The sequence below is a fragment of the Anthonomus grandis genome, chromosome 22, assembly GCF_022605725.1.
Source record: "Anthonomus grandis grandis chromosome 22, icAntGran1.3, whole genome shotgun sequence".
In the NCBI taxonomy this organism is placed as follows: Eukaryota; Metazoa; Arthropoda; class Insecta; order Coleoptera; family Curculionidae; genus Anthonomus; species Anthonomus grandis.
In genome coordinates, this window is record NC_065567.1 from 12,442,229 (window position 1) to 12,462,357 (window position 20,129).

Here is a 20,129-nt window from a genome sequence, read left to right on the forward strand (position 1 = left end):
TCAGAGTCATCATTTCCAATGATTTTTATTTTGCTTTGATTTGCTTTGATTGCCAAAAAATTCTAAAATAAATATATTGTTATTTAAATTTGTTTATTAAACATTTGCAAATAAAAACTTTCACAAAAATCATTACAAAACGTTAAAAAATAGGCTACATACCATCATAATGAGAACCACGTGCAGCCGCCATCACAACAGAAAACAAACAACTGATTCCCAGCACATGTGCACAATTAAAGTCAACCGAATCGGACTGGGCGGCAGCACCGAAGTGTCCAACGTAGTAGATGCGAGGTCTAAGCTGCTTAAATAATAAATTAACGAAACATAAAACTGGCATGTCCATTTAAATGGACGCTAGGTCCCAGGAGAATATAGAAACCACCATTTTTAATGCAGAATCAGAAAGACCGCATTTTTTTACAAAGGATATGGTACAAATGATGTTTAGAAATCTTTATTATATTTTTATTTTATTTTTTCTTGGTAAATTATTGGAGACTATTGAATGGGTAGAACATTGAAAATAAATTCATTTCAACCTTATAATAAATATTAATTTCAGCACATATCTATATTCAAAATAATAATGCAAAATAATCTTACTTTTATATCGCATCTAATATACAGTATCGCTCTGTATAATTTCCTTTAAATATACGCACAGATCGTCTTTTTTCGCATCGAGCATGCCCATAAGTGATAAATTTGTCAAGCCCAATTTGAGTGGGAAACGGGAATGACAACGGACTCCGGTGAGAGAAGTGACGGTACCGTCCGCGTGTTTCGTGCGTTGAGATTAACGCACGGAACCACTAATTTCTGGATTCAACCCAAATACTTGATTAATCGTGTGTGGGTGATGAATTGAGTAATCGCCATTCCAGTACCCAAGTCCGATTTAGAAGCCTTACCAGGTAAGGGACTTGTGCGTATCGCGTCGCGCCGATTAAATCCAATTTTTTCTTACTTTATATTCTCATTCAATTTCATTATCTATTTCCTACATTTACAAATGAATATAACCACTATTCATTTGTACCATAAGCAATTTTGAACGAAAAATGATGATAAAATGTAAAATGAAATAAATACCTATCTAAATGAAATGTTCGAATTGGGCACCGTTAACAAGCTGACAATAACCAAGGCGATGTAAAAATTATTTTTGAACGTTGCCAATGACTTCTGGAGTAATATTTCTAATTTCCTGGCGTATTTGTTCTTTTAAATATTCTAAGCTCGCTGGTTTAGTGACATACACTTTACTTTTTAAGTATCCTTATAAGAAGTAATCGAGGGGAGTTAAATCTGGCGATCTGGGTGGCCATTCAATTAACCTTCATCGATCGATCCAACGATTTGGAAAAACTTCATCTAGATAATTACGAACGGGTAAAGCATAGTGTGGCGGGGCTCCATTTTGCTGAAAAAAAAAGATCACGTTGGTGCATCTTGGGTTCTTCCAAATCCGGATATAAAGTTATCAGAGCAAGGATGAGATTATTTTGAAGTAAGTCCCAATACCTCTCACCAGCGAGAGTATCATCAAAAAAGTAAGGTCCCAAAACTCTTCCTTCCACTATACCGCACATTGACTTTTTGAGGGTGTTGTGTATGACATTCTGTGAACCAATGAGGGTTTTCGGTCGCCCAGTATCGACAATTCTGTCCGTCACCGTTTAGAGTAAACGTTGCTTCGTCAGAGAATATTATTCATTTTACAAAATTATTGTTATCATTACATAATTGCTGCATTTGCTCACAAAATTCATTTCGGCGATCAAAATCATCTTCCGATAGCTCTTGAAGTAAGAATATATCTTGGACCGTTAACAGAACGTTAAGCTCATCTTCTTCAGTTATTGAACCCCGACCAGCTTTTTGAGTATCCCGAACATGCCCGAATTCACGAAACTTTGCTTCAACATTGCTTACCATGCTTCGGCTAATAGGCGATCGATCAGGATGAACTGAACCACCTCCTGTAAAATACGCTTTAAAATGTGGTTTATTACCTGTCAGAGTTGTTCTTAGCCAATGGGTCTCTACAATGCAAATTCACTCAACAGTCATCCTTCTTATATTGTTAGACATAAACTCGAACATCACATAAAAATAATAAAAAAAAACAATATTTACTGTTCTGTCAACTTTTGGCAATAATAAAATATACTCACCGGGGAACTTCCGTTCCCTTGCATCATCTCAGTCAACATCAATTTACACAATGTCACATTTCAATATATACATATGTCAAACATGTTATCTTCCTTTATTTGACGACTAGCTAGTGTCACCTAGAATAGTAAGGGCTTCCCCAGACGCTCCACTGCCGCTAAACAGTAAGCATCTCAACGAATTAGACAAAGGATATATTTCTACTATATCCTTCTGTTTATTCGTGTCAATCGAGCCCCAGGTAAGGCCCCAGTCTTACCAGACAGCACTCGAGGAATTGCGCATTCGTTCCTAATTGAACAGAGGCTTTCACACCTACTTGTGCGGGCATCTCAAGATGCGCAAACAGATCTGTACAAACTTCTCATAATGGCCACATATCTACTCAAGATCAACTATTTCTCACATATTCACCACTATTAAATTTAGCAGCCTGGTTTAACCAGTAAACACAACTCTTTTTCCAACACACCAACTTACACACATTTTTCTCAAACCTTGCTTTCTGACTGCCTCGTCAAATAATATTTTTGGGTGTCCTCTTGACTCAATGAATATTAGAGATCTTTAGCAATATACGTTATTTTAAATATATCAAGTTAATAAGTGATTATGGAATTAATTAAATTGAGATAGAATTATTATAGATCATTAAAAGAGTTTTGTTTTAAATGAGAATACATATATTAAAACATAAAATAAAAAAAATATAATATAATAAAATGATAAAAATATAATATATGTTTTACACTCCTTTTGAGTACGCGACATATTTCCGAAACCAATCATGCACAAGATTTTGATTCTTTCACGTTCGGCTAATTTTCTTATATTTCATACAATAACAGTAGGTAATAAAGGGTAGTTACTAATAAAACGCATGATGGACTGATTTTGCTTCTCAAAAAGAATAAACATCACTTGCAAATTTAAAAATACTTTAAATAGTTGCACCAAAATACATTCACTTTTTGACACTGACAACAACGCCAAAATACCAACATTTAATTTAGATAGATATTTCTTTAATTTTACATTTTATCATCATTTTTCGTTCAAAATTGCTTAGTAACCACTATTCATTTGCAACGTATCCTTTGTGAAAAAATGCGTTCTTTCTGATTCTGCATTAAAAAATGGTGGTTTCCATTGAAAATTGATGAGGTCACATTTTTTTTTCAGTCACCCTGTATATTTAATTTCCCCGTAGAAAAACCCTAAACCAAATATTAAAATCGACGGTTTCAAGCATTTTGGTCCATTTCATTTTTATTGAATTTATCCGCTACTTTACGGATGCACTGTATATTATTTCTTCAGCAATGTTCTTAATCGAAATTATAATTTTTGTGGGATAACCAAAAGTTGTTTTGTTGATAACCAACTATGTCTAGGTCTGCTATAAAATATATAATGGGAAAGTGATGTTACGTAAGTTACGTTTCTTACTTAATTTCCTAAAGGTGTATGCTACATGCTTAGTAGCCTTCCGTATGAACAACGAGAACTCATAATCTGCTGCAAATTGTATACAATGCTGAAAACTGGTTTTGGATCGATAAGGTTTTTTTATTGTAGTATCCATATTACTGATTATTGTATTGCCCTATAAGGTAAGGTACTAAGCGATTTTTTGCAATTCCTTACCATCCAAGATGTATATGTGATGCGTTTTGGGTGTCACCAGATTGTCCTAATAGATTTTTAATGATTTTTTTGCTGTGACGTGTATCACAATATATAAAACAGTCGCAGTAGAATATCAACATCTACATTCCAGTTAATTGGTTTATAATAAGCTTGATTCCCTACAGTAAATTATAGACTTTTTTATAGTTTTTTTCTCTGATCTGACTCATTTTTTATAGTTTTTTTCTCTGATGATAACGATAGCCCAGTTTCCTCAAGTGCCTCATGTGATAAGGAAAGACCATGATGGTGATTATGTGGATTATATGGTTGGGGACCAATATTGCATGTACCTGTTAAAACTTAAAGAGATCTGTAATTTTTGTCAATGAAAATATTTGACTCTGACTGTTTTTAAATTTATTTTTTATTTTCAACGACTACAAATGTCTATACTTTTTTAGAGGGTTTCTTATGAATAGCAACTTTTTAAAAGTAAGATGTTAATTTTAGCCAAAAATGCTAAACATTTAGCCATATACAAGCTTTATATTCAAAAAATAATGCTTCACCAATATTCTATTTTGCAGTTTATTCGTCAGAGGTATCGCTGAAAGGCTCTGCCAGAGGCACCTTTGATGATAAAAGAAACCGCAAAATAGATTATTGGTGCGAACTATATCTCTTTATGATCTGAGTATTATTAAGTACTAAGTATTACAATAAAATTTTCTTTCATTTTTTTAGGCTAATATTGCTTCAATTAATATTACTTTATATGTCATTGTTAGTATTCAAGAGGAATATGAATATACTCAGATATAAGATAAAAATACAAGGTGTACCCCTAAATATATTGCTTTTAAAATTTTGAGTAAATAAAACTATATTTATTATAATGCAGAACTTAATTAAAATTACAACATGGAATATTGACAACTAAAAAATGAAGACTGAGAGGAGACAAAAAGTTTTGCCTACTTACTTATGATGCAAAAGTTCCCAAAAACTATGTTTTGTCATATTTAAGCCATTTTCTGTAAAATGCGCAATAAAACTTTTGGGTATTGGAAATATATCTGAAATTTCAAACTTCCATTATAATTTATATTTCTCTCTAGAAACCGTTTACAAATTTAAGATAGTGAATAAGAATAATGGCACTTTTTAGCGGACTACACAACTTTTCCCGATAGAATTTCCTGTTTCTATCTCCGGCGGATAATCGATTGAAAACTGTTTTAAACGAACCATAACTTTACTGGCTTTTGAGCTAAGTATCGTCTTTTCCATTTTGATATTTTAGATTGGTTACCAAATACAGACTTTTTTAGGAAAAAGAGTCATAAAATAAATCAGAAATATATGTAAAATTTAAAGCAGTTTATTAAAGTAAAGGAAGTTTAAATAGGAATATAAAAAATTATATACAATATTCAAGTAGTCACTGTTCCAGTCTTATGGTAATGCTATTCGACAATTAATTAGCCTTAATAATGCTATTTGGCAATCAATTTGATTAAAATTTGGCTTTGTTGAAAACAAAAATGAGCTGCCAAGCAGAGGTATCACCTGAGCTCATGATTCTCTATGCATATGTTGGATGACACCTTAATTCTTAACGAGAGAAATCAGATCAGTGAACCACTGTTAATAAGAAACGTTAATTATTCTAATGTGTTTGATAAGATTATGACTTGATATGTATATTGAAAACACAAGTAGTTTATTTGGGAAATATAATAAAAAATCTAACAAGCTGTAATTACAAAGGCAGGAGGTAGTCTTGCCTGATATTTTTTGTTTTGCAGGTGCATCTGAATCGGAGATTGGATTAGGATGAGGTTACGTTAAGGGTTGCCAGATTTTCCTACGGTCTTCGAGTTATTTCCAGTAATGTAGGCACATATTGTTTTGAAATATAGATTAGTGTTTTGACTATGAGAATCTAAAGACATATATCTTATAAAAAGGATACTCCTATGCGGCCTAACTAAGTTGTTGCAGAGATAAATATTGGATCGCGGATTTTTGGAATATTTAGTATTTCTAATAATGAATCCTAATCGTGTGTGTGACCTTTTATGTTTTATTATTTTATTCGAATTACTTGATTTGGTTGAACTTTTTACGAATCGTTTTAAGACGAATACACAAAATAACTGTCAACTTCATATTCGTAGAAGATATATTTAATTTGAATAGTTTTGTCAATCAGTAATAGAAAATAAATTAAAACAGATTTAATAAAGTGAACAAGGAATCAAAACAATAGTAGTGTCATTGGTTCTGATAATAAAATTATTTAAATGATAAATTTGATTAAAGTGTCGGACTTGCAAAACGAATCATAATAGCTTTTCTGCGACAACAACCTACAAAACTTCAGCGAAAGTTAACGAAATCTTTTAGCCACTTAAAAGATGAATAATTAATCTAATAAATGTCAAAAATATATGATCAATTAAATATAGACAATAACAATCAGTTAACGTAGTAAAGTAAGTAAAAAATATCAGAGTATCACAGTCGATGGAAGGTTAGGCGTTTGCGGAAAAAGATACTGAATTTTTCTTGTGATTTAACGATTTAAAATATTTTTTAGTGATGCAGCGTTGTCGTTCCCTTATACCAAAAAGGAGCATCTTCTTTGATATTTCAGATAAAATCTTTTTTGCCAGCAAAACGATACTAAAATGTTTTATTTGATTTCTGCATAATCAAAAAAACTCCCAATTCGAACGAAAAATCAGGTTCGGCGATCGTCACTTGCTATTAAATATACCCAATCGCTCGAAATTGTGAGCGGCCAATACAATTTATAAATTGTCTACTTGTCAAATTGTCCCAATTTGCAATTGATATAATCTGCAGGATCCCTGCAAATTAAACCCTGCAGATTGCTATTCGGCTTTGTGTAGGGCCTTAAATATTTATCGTAAATAGACATAAAACGTCATGAATAAAAACGATATTAAAATTCTCCACTTAATATATTTACACCCACATAATACATTCACACATTTTAACAATGTAACTGAAAAGCATCATTATTCATGAAAAAAATTGTCAAATAAGATATGAAGGATTAGATGAGAAATAACAATGAAATGTTTATCGATGAAATCGACCGAGAAAACGTTCGTTGGTTTTTATCATTATTACAAAGTAACATACAACTAAGTAACATAAATAAAAAATAACAATATAATATAAAAATGCAATAAAATAATTTAAGGTTTTGCAATAAATGTTTAAAATGATGACTTTTAACTAAACATTTTTGAATACCTCTATTCGGAGACTCAGTTGTGACCTTTAATTAAAAATGACCTTTGCAAAAAATGTAACTTTTCCTAAACCTATGTTCTTCACAACTTGCGCATTTTGGTCACTTCACCAATACTCTTTCCTCATAGTGAATATGCCTTCCCTGGGAAATTTGACTTTATCGGTCCATAATTTTCTTTGAGAAATTAGGACCTTCTGGAATGCGGAACAGTACTCTTTCACAAAATTGTACTCTACGCTGATAATCATTCGGTGTTACTTGGGTTCTTACTGGGAACTTTTATAATTTTGTATGAGTGCATATTATAATGATTAAGGATTATTTGAATAAAGGCATGGGTTATTTTTTGCACTTTTAATGGAAGCTTGGGGAAAGGCGTGGAAATAAGCGTTTTAACACGTTGAGCCCCGCGTGCCCACCGGTGGACATTTGGATTTTACTTCCAGGGACCAAATTTTTATTCTGGATATTTTTTGTTAATAGTTATTTTTTTGCAGTTTATGTTGTTTGTGGATCAATACTCTGTCGACTTTTGGCTGTTTTTGTAATTTTTTTGCGGTGACCCACGGGTGGGCACGTGGTCCCAGAATGCTATTTTACATTTTGGGACTGAATGCACACTCGTGGACACTAGCTTTAATGTGTTTTTTTGTTTCAGAGTTAACCAAATATGGCTAAGAAATATCTATCGGATCAGGAGTTGGCAAAGGAGCTGGAGAATCTGTCCGACGACGAGTCAAGAGATATAATAGAAGACGAAATTACCGGATAAAGATTTTATTCCTGTTGAAAGTGATCTATCATCCGATAACGATTCATCCGGTAATAATTCAGATAATTCTGCCATATTATTATCCGAAAACGAAGATCTAGACGATAACGTACCTATAGCGACTTTAACTACTAAGCAAAAATGGGATCACGTTCAAGGAGACCGACTGTCTTTCAGTGAAAGCCCTCAGAATGTTGGTGTTGTTCCAGATGTTAGTGCAGACTTTGCAGGGAAAGAAACAACTGAATTCTTTAACTATTTTATCGACGATGAGATGATTAATCTATTTGTGACTGAAACCAATAGGTTTGCTTCACAGCGAATTGCTGCGGCAATAGCAGATCCAAACTGGAAGGCCAAGGTGCCGAAATGGGTGGATACCAATCCCGTGGAAATGCGAAAATTTTTTGGCATTATATTATGGATGGGCCTTCTTCCAATGCCTCAGTTACGGGATTATTGGTCAACCAAATCGTTGTACCAAAATCGCATACCCACAATTATGAGTAGAAACAGATTTGAAGGTATTTTGGGCATGTTCCATGTAAGTGATAATGCGAAGGACAGACCCTCTGATGACCGACTTTACAAAATATCCGAATTTATTGACATGCTGCAAAAGAGATTTAAGTCCTCCTACATGCCCGAAAAAGAAATTTGTATCGACGAAAGTAACGTTCCGTTTCGAGGACGCATTTATTTCAGACAATATATACCCAATAAGCGACACCGGTACGGTGTAAAGCTTTTCAAGTTGTGTGTATCTGGAGGATATACCTGGGATTTCAAAGTATATACCGGCAGAGAAAAATCAAGTGAATTTGCAGTTTCTGAAAAGGTAGTCATGGAATTGATGGAAGGTTTTTTGGACAGTGGCCGCACACTTTACACTGACAACTGGTACACGAGCGTATCATTAGCCAAAAGACTGATTGACCGAAAAACCGAAAAAAAAGTTGAATCGAGGTGGAATTGTAGCTCGGCAAGATAATGACAAAACTGTAGTCCTGTGGAAGGATAAGAGAGACGTCATCATGCTAAGCATCAAACACGATGATTCTACCGTTACTTTAGCAAAGAAAGGAAAGGAAGTTATTAAACCGAAAGTAATTGTTGACTATAATCAGGGCAAGGCCTTTATCGACTTGTCGGATCAAATGTCAGCATACGCGCCTCTTCTAAGGCGAACTTCAAAATGGTACAAACGCCTAGTGTTTCATCTCATTACTGCTACAACAATAGTAAACGCGTTACATCTTTACAATAAAATAAACAAGAAAAAAATCAGCATCACCACTTTCAAAGAAGAGGTAGTTTCAGGTCTCATTGAAAACGACGAAAAACTTAATACTGTTTCTCGTCCTTCCACGTCAAGAACGCAACGCTGCACGTTGAAGGAAGTGGAAGGCCAAAAACGAGTTACTCGAAAGAGATGCACTAAATGCTACAGCACCATGTCAATGGCTCACAATGCTGCGTACGCCCGAAAAAATGCGAAAAAGGTCAATACAATTTGTGTACCGTGTAATATTCCCCTTTGTATTACTTGCTTTCAAAAACATTTGGCTTAAAACTTTAGTGTCAGCAGTTTCTTTGCGGCAGTGTGTATTTCGTCAAACGTTAGGTCGTTTTAGTAAGTTTTATTATATTTAGGTTAGTCATTTTTATGGTATTTTAAGTTTTGGTTACATAAGAAAACGACTGTTTTTTTATGACAATTTATTTTTAAGTTTTAAGAGTATTTTTTCTGTTTTAAGGTAATATAACATGGTATATTAACTCAAATGTTTTTTTTCTACTCTTATAAACTAAATACCTAAACCATCGAAACTGCCCAACCCAATATATTTTTTGGCTCATCCTGGGACTAGATCGTCGTTTGGTATAGGCAGAATCAATGTAATCCATGCTCACGGGTGAGCACGCGGTCCCTGAATAAGCGATGCGATGTGCCCATCGGTGGGCACGCGGAGCTCAATGTGTTAAATAAAAATAAGCATTTTAAATAAAGTAGTTCTCACATTCATTATTTGTTTATCGGGAAAAATGTCATTATACTCTCTGTAAGTTCATGTTCCTGCTATTTTTTGGTCTAAACTTCATGGAAAAATAAACAACTTCGTTAAAATTTTAGTTGAATAGCTATTTGTTTCTATTTTAATTATTTTTGAGTAAGCTTACTTAAGAGTATTTTGATATGTTATTATCAATTGTCACATATTATGGATAATGTTATTTTTAATGTCTACACTTCGTGCCTCTAAGATGAACAGTTGCAAATGCAAAGTTTTGATTTTTAACTCGAAACTTTTTTTCTTTTATTTTAAAGTAAAAAGAGACCGAATAATTCAAAAGAAATTTCTCAAAGCAAACCAATACATAGGATTTGAGTTGCTACACGCAGAATTTTAAATTTTTACAAATATATAAAGTTTTAAAAGATATTCAATAAGTTACGTTTTAAACAAAAATAGAAAATAATTATTAGACCGTTAGAGGTCGTTAGAGATAGTAGAACATATACAGAAATCTAAAATATGATGCTACCTTTTCCTATAAGCAGCAGCATCGCTAAAAATATTTTAAATCGGTACGTCACTGGCAAATACCTACATTACCAAATAAAAAAAAATAACAGCCAAATTTCTGTAAACGTCTTACCTACTCTATTGACCGTGACACCCCACCGTGCGCGGGTGAAATATGTTATGAAATAAAAAGTGTTTTTTTTTAATACTGACGATAATATAGGTATTAAAATATTTAAAATTATTGGAGGATAGTAGCATAGTTCAGTTTTATCTTCTCCAGAAGAACGTATTTTTGTTAAGTCGTAATACCTGATTTAACTAAAAAAGTTGTCTTATATAGTAGCGATTAGACCCTTTACTTTATTTCCAAGTTTAGCCATAATTACGCAGTAAAGACGTTTAGCGCTAAGTAATTAGTTCTTTTGGTCAGTCTCTATATGGCTTCCGATCTGCTTGTTGGTACAAATAAACATATACGCTTAAAACGTTAAAACTTTAGTTAATGCATTAAAAGTCGTGCACATTTATAGCCCTAAAGAGAGTATTAAAACTATGAGGAAATACTTACATACGCCACCAATGACTTTTTTTTACACTTGACAGCTTGGAACTTGTAGGAGTCTCGGCCTCATTATTCTGCTTAAAATAAGTACACTGCTACATTTCACTGTTCTCATATAACATCCTCTGGAAAAGTTCCAATAATATTCCCGCTCATTAATTTGAGGAAATGTGGAAAATCATGCAACGTTTTGAATAAAAAATGACACATACATATAAAAATACGATTCCTTTTTTAACGCCGTACTAGTTTCCAATAAAGATTTTACAAAAGATAAAGAGATGCGATTTATTAAAGACAAGCTTTTAATAAAGAGATGCGTGTGATTTTTCTATTGGTAATAAGCTATTGGCATAAATGATTTTATGATTTATTTAAGAATGATAAGAATTTAAAGGTAAATTGGTTTAAATAATACATTTCAGTTGTTCACCTCTGTATAATTTCGATTTTGTCATATTCTTTTGAAATGCGAAATACGTTATTATTAAATGGTAATGTTCCTTAGAAAGCTCGAAAGTGCTCATAAATCTCATTTAAAAGGGAATTTTTGGATATTTAACTTTTTGGCCACGATATTAAAAAACTCACGATTTAAGGTAGGCAACAGATGAGAGAAGTCGGTAAATCTTTTCTCTTGGGACTTTCTAAGGCCGATTAAAACTTTTAGGAAGTTTAGTCTAATTTCCACTGCTCTTTACTATTTCAGAAAGAGATACGTCAAAAACATAATGAATGTTCGTATCTCGCAGCACTTATAAACGAGAAACTTTATCAATTTTAAGAAGTAAGTTGGTCTTTTTACTTATCAGGTAAGTGACGTATAGCGTTTGGTCCATTAAGTTTATAAAAAATCCCGAGCCGGACATAGAGTTATAAGGGCCTGGGCAAACTTTAAAAAAATAATAAAATGATTATAAATAATAATAAACATTTTTGGAAGATTATGTAGACCACCCGGAAAATTCAAGCATGAGGTAAACACAACTCTCTAACACCTTGTTTATGTAGTCTAAATAAAAAATTAAGACTACATAAACTTAAATGTAGCTTATGTAGTCTAAATGCATAAGCTAATAGACTTTAAAATCCCCATCAATAGCCCATACCAATATAGATCATTTGTAATAGGCATTTCATTCAGAATCGTGTAGAATATTGGATTAAGAAAAAGAGGAAGAACTAAAAACCTTCTGCCTTACTTCGCTCTTTAGTTTGACACACGCTTAATCGGATCATAAAATGTTTATTATTTACCTCTCGTAGCACTCTTGTATTGTGAGGTGTGAATTAAAACAATTGAAAATAATCAACTCTATTATTTACACACTACACTACGAAAACATGACCACTCTAGACTACTACTGTTTATTTACAACTATTTTACATTTTGCGACAATATTCCGAAATTTACTTTACTGAACCGACAATGGATATCAGCCATGCGGTCGCTTATATACTCAGCAGAATGAATGACGGAGAATTAGTCGGTCTCTTGGTATTTACAATATCGTTACAGTGCTCCCTTCCTAAGCTCGTTTCATCCCCAAATGATTCCAAAGATAGTGGATGTAGTGTATGACTCGAGCTATACCGCTCGGCGGCTTGTGTATCCTGTAAAGAACATCGTTGATGAGAACAACACCTGCGGCACCACTAAATATTCTTCTTGGGCTAGAGGATATGATATGAGGATAGCGGAGGGTGGCGCAATGTTCATTTAGGACATAGGCCATATGACGATTGCTTTCAGGATGTGTAAGAACATACCAATTCTGATATCCAGATGCACTGCAGAAAGTGGCAAACTAAGGTTAAAGAAAGGGTTTCAAGTCGAAATCCCGACAAGGGAAGAATGGTCGGCGAACCAAGTTAAAGAGCCAAGTGGTTTTCAGGCCTGATACACAGATGGATCATGGATGAAAAGCACCAATTCAGCCGGAGCCGGAGTGTACAGGATGGAAACGAACACAGGGGAATCCTTCCCGCTAGGGAAACATACCACAGTTTTCCAAGCGGAGGTGTTTGCTATACTCGAAGTAGCAAACAAACGAGAGGTATTGGAAGGTAACGGAGGGATTTGAATCTACTCCGATAGTCAAGGCGATTCAGAGACCCAGGGCTAGCTCAGCCCTAGTCCAGGAATGCAGAGACGCATTGGAAAGGCTTGCAGCACACAGGGAAGTGAGACTGAGGTGCGTCCCAGGACACCAAGGTGTCGAGGGCAATGAGCTGATGAACTAGCAAGACAAGGTTCCGTTAACCCCTTCGTAGGCCCCGAACCTTGACGCGGTCTTAGCAAAAAACAAATCTCCCAGGCACTTAATAATTGGGCCTGGGAAAAAACAAGAAAGAATTTGAGAAGGACAGATTGATCTAGACAGGCCAAGGAAATGATACCAGACCATGACGCCTCTAAAGCAAGGCGACTGCTAACAAAGACCCGACAAAGTATCAAATACTTGGTGGGAAACCTGACCGGACACAACAGTCTAAAGAGGCATCTACAGCTTCTTGGTATAAGAGAAAGCCCACTCTGTCCGAATTGCGGTACAGGCGAGGAAACTTCATACCACATACTAGGTATCTGTGATAAGTGGAGTCGTCTGAGAAGGAAAATTTTTGGAGCAACGACACTCCAATGGGAAGATCTTAAAGATCTGGACTGGGACAACATGCAAGCCTTTATTAAAATGACGGGCCGACTCAGTGAAGACCGCGCATTGGGAGTGGAAGCGTAGGGGTAGGTGATTCTGGGGTTGTCGAAAAGGGACTATCCAGGCCTACTTGCCGAGCTCTAGCTCCCCCACCCTTACTACTACATCGTTGATGGCTTCCAGCACTTTGTTTAGAGGATGTTTGAAGTTTCAGTGACAAAGCCTTCCGTCTCTTAGGGTGATAGAGCCAAACCAATTTACCATTGTTGTAGTTCTGATCTTTGGTATTCATATGCTAGTGCATAGTACATCATATGCGTCTTTCATCCGGTCGCTGGCATCTTGAATGGAAATGCGCACTATATTATGAATGAGATTCATTCTCCAACGTAGCTCACTGACGTGACGGCAATATCGGTTTCTGGTGGGCAATTGAACTTTAGATCGCATGGGAGACGGAGCTCTCTTCCCACTACTATTCGACCCGGACGCTCCCCTGTGCTTTCATGGATGGCCGATTCCAAGCCAGGAGAAACAAACGAAGAAACCTATCTCACTCACTTTGGTGGCTAGAGACTACTTGCTCAAATACCGATTAATGATCCTATACATTAGTTCCACAATGCCATATGACTGCAAGTGTATTGCAGTAGTTCTCGTTTTCTTGATTCCAAGCGTCTTACAGATGTTCTGGAACAAGCTGGATTCAAAATTTCGTACTTGGTCTGAATGTAGCTCCAAAGGTACACCAAATCGACAGACGTCCCCTACTATGTCTGTCTTGCTATTGACCCAGTAAAATCTTTCCCTTTAGTTCTCTTATATATGTATCTTATCTTACGCATTATCGATGATGGTGGTTCTTAACAATTGAGCATATTTATACTCTGTTCGCTGACAATGTTTGCAGTTCTCTGGGCAGGGTCTTCTGGACAGAGCATCTGTAATTCCATGGATTTGGTCGAGGAAGATGTCAATACCTTGTTAAAAAATATCATGAACAAAATTCAGTTCCTGTTTTGGATCGGAGGGGAAAACAGCAACACAAAAAACATAGTAAAGCTCTCTTAGAGATATCATAGACTCATTGCCAAATACGAGAGCCATTACAGCCGCAATAAAAATCCTGACAAGTTGTACATGAGTCTTAAGGGTAATATCGCATCTCTATTTGAAAGAAATTAGGAAGGAAACGCACTTAAGAAGGAAAAACTGCAATATCTTGTGATAAATTTAAGAAAATATTTACTGAAAAGTATAATATTTTCTTCTAGGGTTCAAAATCAGATACATGCGCTACATGTGATGAAAATCAAATCAAGATTTCCACAGCAAAGACAAGACAAAATAAGAACTGGACCATTGTCGCGCTGTGGTTACATTTTTTGGCCCAAAAGAGATTTTCCAAAATCATTCATGTCTTTCCGAAAGTCGGACATATAATTCTGCCTAGTAATTGTGATTTTGCACGTGTTGAAAAGGCAGCAAGAAAACAGGCGGCGTCTATTCTCCGCAGCAATGGAAAAATATTCTAAAAATAGCTCAAAAACAAATACCTTTTCAAGTTACCGTAATGGCAAAAGAAGATTTCTTTTTGTTTTCTGAACTTCGCAAGGTCTTTAAGCAGCCTCAGTATGCAGAGAAAGCTATGCCGTAAGACTGGAATTTCGTTGTGAAGACTCTTTATACATTTTTGGACATAAAACCTACACTGGCTTGCCTACAAGCTATTTTTTGAAGAAACGAGGTAGATCTAGTTCTCTTCAAGAGATACCAATAGTAAATTTGCGACATAAGTATTATAAAGATCTTCCAATAGAAGACAGTAAACTGATCCACGTGTTGTCCTGTTTACAATGGATTCCACCTGTGGAAGATGCCTTTGATTATTCACTCAAATCACAAAACCAATAATTTGGAAGAGAAGAAACGTGATAATACTGACTAAAGATGTTTGTTTTTAGTTTTCCACTACGCTTTTAATGTAAATTTTTAGTTAATCATGTTGCTAATGGTATCTTTTTATTACTTCCAGTGCTATAATGCTCTAGTTTATCTTTTGTTGCCTGTTAAATTCTCTCTAGTTAATTTAGGTATATTTTTTATGTTGTCTTTAGAGTCTGTTTAATTTTCTCATGTCATGTAAAACATGGTATCTATTATATTTTTTTAGTTTTTAAATCACTAAAACAAACAAAAATTGTAGCTATTGTTTTTATTAAAAATATAATAGTATGAGTACGAAATAAAACACGCAGATTTTTTTACCTTCTATTGAAAACGGTTCTAAAGGAACTGACTATTTAAGACAAGAAAAGCCAAAAAAAATATCCATCGTCTGTGTTTATATTAACACCATTCAAATTTAAGAGAGGCCGATGGTAATAAATTAGATAAGTAAAGTGCGGTCTCTACGGTGTCGAATTACAATTTTTGCTTCGACTTATTTGATATATTTAACAGTTTTTATTTATTATTCCGCTTAAATAATCCTTAAAAATTAAAAAAAAAATAAGATAAAGGAAAAAATTAGATATCCTTTATTTTATTTATTATTAAAATATGTTTTTTTAAAGTTTCTCAAATTTTCCTTTATGTTGCATAACTCATTTTACAACCGAGGTCTTCAGGTGATCTAATGCTAACATAAGTCAATCACTAAGCCAAAACTGCTCCACACTATCCGGTCCCGTAAATATTAAAACCTTCACGTACAAACTCGAAAGCCCTGAAAATACATAGATAGTATCTTTAACGTTAATAACAACTCGTTAGGCTCATAATAAATTCAATAAGGTCATTTACTTCATGTCATAATACTGTTAGATAGTATTTGATTTCTTACATATGTATCTTTAATCTCCGTTTATAAACACAGAATATTTCTTACGAGAAAGGCAATTAAAAATTTTAAATTATATGCTTCGTAAGTAATCGAATCCTTTGGCGGGTCGTTAAAAAGCAAAAGCATACCGATCAGATGACTGAAACAAGATCCTCAGATATTTAAGGAAAACAATTTAAGATTAACTGCCTGAATGGTAGATGTTGATATGAAGCAAGACTTGTTACCGATAATAGGTGAATATGAAGAAAATAATACTTATAAAGTCAAAGAGCGAAAACATTAATTTTGTTTTAATATTTAATAATTTTTTTTGCGTATCTTGCGAAAATGTTATAATAAGAAAATTAATTGACTAAAAATTTAAAACATTCAGGAATAATCACATTGTGACTTTAGTTTCCAATTATTTATTAGATTTTTGTAAAAGAACCAATTTATACTTTTTCCTGAAAAAGAAAACATTTTGAAAAAGTAGCCTCGAAAAAGTAAATGCAAAAAATCTTATTTATAGATATAGTACTTTAGTGGCAGAGGTAATAACAAATATTTGTATGATGTTTATATGGTCTTGAGTTCCCTTAACTATATTAGTTTCCGATCAATGTCAATACATGCTTCAAAACTATTTCCATTAGAATCCTTGCCATTATCATATTAAAGGATGACTTCTGAATTCCTATTTAGCGAATGACACGTTTAACTTATTCCAGAACTTCGTTGATATATTTCCCTTTGCTAACATATCATCGTTATGGTTTGAGGTGCTAAGATTATTAAAATCAATTTATGTGGCTTCGTTTTTGGCATATACCAGGTGTTTGATTGCCTACTGTTATAATTTATTATTGTCTACTGCTATAATGCCTTTGTTCAGAATATTTTGCAGCATATTCACGTGCCGGAATAGAAACATTTTCGTAATTCAAACTCATTCTGTGGATTATTTTTCATTCTAGATTTATCTCATCTAATTTTAATTCGATTAGAATTATTCAAATTCAATGCGAAGCAGGCGGGGGTTCTGAAAATGCAGGAAAGATAAATTAATTAATATTTATAACAATAATAAGTAGACAGCAATAGAAGATCGAGCGGCTCAGCTCTTTTAATTTTTATTGTAGATTAAGTATTGTTTTTTTGAGAATCAACCAGTTTATTACGAATATATTTTTATATGCAGTAAACGGAAAACTTTTGCAATTAGCCGGAAGTCTATTCCAAAGTTGAGAGGCGACAAAAACAAAAGATTTTTGAAAATTGTCTGTTTTATGTTGTGGTATTTTAAATAAATTTATAAATCTAGTGTTATGCTCATGAAAAGAATTTGTAAAATTGTTAGCTAAATATAATGGCTCCCTAGTTTTTATAACTTTATACACGAAGGAATACATGTGATATTTTCTACGATTTTTCATATTTAGAATTAAGTTATTGTTTAAATAAGGAGAAATGTGACTCCTAAATGGAATTTTGTAAGAAAAACGCATACAACAATTCTGAAGTGTTTGTATTGAGTAAGCGGAGTCTTCAGTCAATGAATCCGAATATACCACATCACAATAATCAAATAAGGATAAAACAATGCAATTGCATGCAATTTTGAATTTATTCTTTATATGTGTTTGAAATGAAATACCGCTATCAATGTATACTCCTAAGTTTTTGACCTCTCGTACTACTGGTAGCTGCTCATTACGAATTTTTGCATTTAAAGTTGTTACTGCATTAAGGGCGTTCTTTCCACCACCCAGAAAAATTACACATGATTTAGACGAATTTAATTTCAAATTATGGTCGCAGGAAAAGTTATCTATATTTTCTAAATCCTTATTAAATTGTTCTTCTATTATGGGTAGAGTTTCACGTGAAAATGAAGTATACAGCTGGGAATCGTCAGCATATTGTTGTAACATTGAGTACTTCATGCAGGATTTCATATCTGCAACATACAATGAAAAAAGCAACGGCCCCAAAATAGAACCCTGGGGAACACCGGTAGTTACAGGATAATAACTTGATTTTTTAGTTGTAGAAGCCTTGTTTATTACTACGCAATTCGCTCTATTATTAAGATATGACTTAAAGAAATCAATTGCGTTATTCGAAAAACCAAAATAATAAAACTTTGCTAATAACATTTCGTGGTTTAAAGTATCGAAAGCTCTACTAAAATCCAATAATCCAAGACATGTTATTTCCTTTTTTTCCTCATTTATCCTACAGTTATTAAAAAGGTGTACTAGATTCGTGGTAGTGCTAAAGTTCTTTCTAAAACCCGATTGGCAGTCCGGGATAATATTATAAAAATCAAAAAAGCTGCATATTTGTTGGTGCACAAACCTTTCTAAAATTTTGGATACCAGAACACTAACGGACACTTTTAAACAATCCTACATCGAACAAAATCGGATAAGTCTTTTAAAAGTTATAGCCATTTAAACAATTGCACTTTCGTTACCTTCCTTTACTTTAGGAAGGTACGCCAATGTGTCTTTGACCAAAATCATGGAAAACATTCCAAAGTTTCTAATTATGTTAAAAAAAGATACCTTAAGCTAACATTTTTCGGGGAAAATTAGAATTAAATTATTGATCTTTTAATTACGTCCCCTGCTGATAAACTTTTCATGGTACAAATAATTTGCATTTTCTCTTGGTCAGTTTATCAAAAAAAAAATCCTATCTTAGTGAAACAGTCTGTATATAAGCTGACCAACTGGCTAGTAGAAAGCAATTTGAAGAGAGGTTTAAAGGAAAAGAACAACGTATTGGGTAATGAATGATGCAGATATTTTAAAGGCAACCTGAGCTTGTCGGTTCACATTTGCTAACTCCATTGTTCTCTTAGGAACAATTACTGTGTTTTCTGTGAAGATAAGCTTTTTCGATGTGCAAAATAGGGAGGGGATAGTTTAGTTCTACTCTTATATCTAGTAGTATCTAGTTTAGTTCTTACTATTTGATGGTTTTTCAACGTTTGATGAGAGATCTTTCTTTTACCGATTATTGATAAATATTGGCACTTATCGCAAGACAACATTTTAGGTTGGTTCTCTAGGAAAATCCTGAAAAAAAAACTTATGAAAAAAAGGTTGAGGAAGCCTGCATTTTATATGCGAGTCAATTTTTTCACAAAATACTGTACAGGGTGTTACAAAATTCAGTGCAAACATTTTTAGAGCGGATTGTTGAAGCCAAAATAAAAAAAACATTTATTTTATTTATTTATTTTAATATACGGCAGAGCCAGTTTACAAAAACAAAATATATATTACACAATACTAGATAATACAACAACACAAATATAATACTAGAATTACAAAAAAAATATATGAAGATAAAACCTTTGAAAAAACAATCATCAACAAGGCTAAAAAATTAACACTATCCAAGGAACGTAAGTTAAAGTCTAAGATTATTGATTTATTTTTGATTTGAATGACCGTAAGCCGCTGGAAAATGGATCCAAACTATTTTCATTAAAGAAACGCAAAGTCCTAGTCAGTGGAGAACAAACCCATAGTTGGCCGAAAGAAAGGGTAATCAAAACATAGGACAGTTGATCCTTCTTTGACAGGTGTTAAAACGAATTGCTTCCAAGACGGTAGGACAACGATATAAACCATTAAAGATCTTAACCATTAAAGATCTTAT

At 33.7% G+C, this 20,129-nt stretch overlaps 2 protein-coding genes across 2 annotated transcripts in view; one reads left to right on the forward strand and one right to left on the reverse strand.

Moving 5' to 3' along the window:
• Positions 1–10,995, reverse strand: part of LOC126749133 (OTU domain-containing protein 5-A) — a 104,601-nt gene extending 93,606 nt beyond the window's left edge. Inside the window, exon 1 of the mRNA XM_050458791.1 lies at positions 10,977–10,995. The gene's annotated coding sequence lies outside the window, so the exon portion shown is untranslated. The remainder of the gene's footprint in view (positions 1–10,976) is intronic.
• LOC126749132 (plexin-B) overlaps positions 1–20,129 on the forward strand; it is a 559,001-nt gene that overhangs the window by 67,723 nt on the left and 471,149 nt on the right. The gene's annotated exons all lie outside the window — the stretch shown is intronic.